General features: G+C 47.8%; 1 non-coding gene across 1 annotated transcript; it reads right to left on the reverse strand.

Moving 5' to 3' along the window:
- Nucleotides 1-1,600: 1,600 nt before the first annotated feature.
- On the reverse strand, nt 1,601-1,682 carry Pmar_PMAR015075. The gene has a single exon. It is a non-coding gene; the product is annotated as a tRNA-Ser (tRNA).
- Nucleotides 1,683-3,058: the final 1,376 nt, after the last annotated feature.

A 3,058-nucleotide genomic window follows, 5' to 3' on the forward strand; every position in this document is an offset into this window, starting at 1 on the left:
ACGGATCGCTTCCAATTCGCATATGAAGTTAGAGCGCCCCAACTAGCTGAGATGTCGTCGTCTTCAAAGGAGTCGCCTCTGAACATCAAATGTGATATTTTCTCTGTCAACGGCCAGGCTGTAAATGACGATTCTGCACTCTAGCTGTTTTTCCCCGTATTTTTAGCATCGGTATTGCTTGCCTGTAGAGCGATGTGAACTTTGGACTTGTCGAAGAGTAGCCTCGGTTCGAAAGACAGCATCGTCTTTCTCATACGTCTGCAACATTTTCCAGTCTAGTGATTTTTATCTCAATTTTTCCTAATATAAGTGGTCGGTCGTAGCCTCTGTCTCAGCTGAGCTGTCACAACGACCTCAGAGATTCGCGTTGGTAGTGTATGACGGGATTGGAGTATATGTCCGCTTTCCTCAACTGAGGTCAGAAGTTTCCTCACTAATTGTAGGGGTTTATATACGAGTTTGGGTATGTAGACTGAAACCAACGAGAATTTTCCAAAATTTCCGCAAAGTTCATGTGCATATTTTCCTACTTTGATGTATAAAGTTGATTTGCAGTACTTTATGTTGATTCAAGGCTATGGAGTGTCCGAGGTGGCTTGTCGCTGGCGGGGGAATGCCTTCCGTCGAGAAGCAGTGAGATTTGTGCTACAGTCTAAATTTAAACAGCTGCGAGATAAGGACACTACCAGAGTGCCCTACTATCTCAAGAGGACCAATAGCGGCAATTTACCTGTCTACACCGACTTTCGAGGGGGCAAGCCTTACACTGTAGTGACGCATATACGTGGCAGCATGGAAGTAATCATGGGAAGGAAATCTCTTATAGAACGCGCGCGTTGAATATATGAAGTCTGTGTGCTAGTCGGGACCCATGGTCTCTGTACGGCGATTGTATTTTTCATTCAGTCCTTCGTGACGGATCTGCGTAGTGTACTGTTTGGTGAGCGAGAGGACCCTTCCCTGAAGAACTCCCATACAGAGCGACGCGTCTATTCAGCAGCTGATGGGCGACCACCAAAGCTCAAGAAGGAGCCTAAAGATCCGAACAAAGAAGTGATAGTATTCGGGAACAAGATACGGGTATTGGGACTGAGGGAAAAGTCAATTAAACAATGGTTGATGGAACTTGGTTTCTGACATTCGTCGGGTCTGCTGCGTTAGTGAATACGATGGAAACAGACGTGAACGAGGTTCCTCTTGGAAATGAGTTGGACATCGCCAGCAAGGCATCAAGGATAAAAGCATAGAGTAGTCGAGTTCGAGGAACTGAGTCGAGTCAACATGCCAATTGCACATCTCTCGCGAACTCATCGCGTTCTTCCGAGTCTTCACCAAGGACACTGAGTTGGTCGAATTCAAATTTTCTGGTAACTGTTTGAGGATCCTTTATGGGCTACAACCGTCTCATGCTGTTTCAAGCCTAGACAACCTCATTGAGGCGGAATTACGGGGGAGTAGTATAAGCCAGTTGTCGATCGATCAAACCGATGTTCTAATGCTCTTTGGTAGCGTATCTCTGGCGCCCAGGAATATTCTTAGCGCTAGAGGATTGAGCGAGAATGCTCCACTCTTACCCTACAATGCGCCGGGGGACAGACAACGACACCTGGGGGATTCGAACTCCCATGGGCATGGCCCAACGGCTTAGCAGGCCGCCGTCTTAACCACTTGGCCAAATTATCTCATCTCTCATCGCTCAGCGATGAGTCTTTCATCCCTTTGTTCAGTGGGAATAAACGTTCTACACCAACTACAGAATTCATTAGGGGACAAGTGACGACACCTGGGAGATTCGATCAGGAATATCTCGAGTCAGAGTAGTGTTTTCAGTAGAGGCATTTGGTCTGTCGGGTTTGAGGGAACATAAGGTCTCATTATGATCAGTGCGTAGACCAACTTAAGGAGAGTAGTGCTCTTCAACGTGAGCGAGTTGAAGGCTAAAATTCTGAGGCTTCATTTTGAATCACTCGGCGAGCTGTTTGCAATACTAGTCGAGTCACTTCCAGGCGCTCATACTTGCTGAGTTATAACGACACGAAAAAACCGTATCTAGTGAAAAGTGCTGGTCGATCAAAAGCAGCCAAATGTGGAGCTCATCGAGATCAAAGACCTTATGTGCTACTGAGTAGGACATTGTTGCAGTGATAGAACGTTGACGAGGAAGTTGCAGACAGGTCCTGTCTGACAGGATAACCCAAACCGCATTCACAACGCCAAGCACCAAAGAGAGGGAAACAGTACTAATTAACATGAGCGAGAATGTGTCGACGATAGCAGTGATAGATGAGCTAAGGGATATGATAGTCGTCCAAGCTCTCCATCGCCCTCCTTGTGAATGATGGCCGTCTCGGCCTAGCAGTGGCGGGAGCTGATGAGCAGCTCAAGACACTTGCTGCTTCCAAGAGCGACGCTGATGATCTGGACAGTCGTGAATGCTGAAGAAAGCGGTACGTTATAGTTCGAAGAAGAAACTCCACCAACGTGACGTGGAACACCTACCCGTTCTGATAGATTCTTATGGGACCGCGCAGTGTTGAACATAGGGAGAATACTGCTACCGAACAACGCCGCGCCTTCCCTTGAAATAGCGGCCTGGCGAACGTTGTCCTGTATGCGTTTCACGAGATCTACACTCTCGGAGGGTTCTTGACAAGAGCCAAAATTCGTGTCTATTGACAAGGCGTAGGTGTCATCAGGTACTCCACGCACGACCGGTTCTGGTGATTCCGGAACTACTATGGCGGAATCTGGCAAACACCCGAGAGATTTGTATTTGACAATCCGGACATGCCGTAAGTCGAGACGATAGCCCTTAAAGCGGGATGTGATACTGTTCTGATTTGCGCGTTTACCATCAATCTTGATAAGAGTTGACTCATCGTCGTCATCATCATCAACAGATCCCTGGACTTGCAGCGCTGCAGGCAAAGGAGGTCCTTCTCTGCTCGCCAGGGTGATATCCGGTGGTGGAATCTTCGGTCGTTTGCAGGGTAGCGGCTGAAGCAAGGCAACAACAAGAGTAGTGTTGCCAGGCGCTGTAGTTCTCACAGATGGGGAT

Source organism: Perkinsus marinus, assembly GCF_000006405.1.
Source record: "Perkinsus marinus ATCC 50983 genomic scaffold scf_1104296947616, whole genome shotgun sequence".
Taxonomy (NCBI): domain Eukaryota; phylum Perkinsozoa; order Perkinsida; family Perkinsidae; genus Perkinsus; species Perkinsus marinus.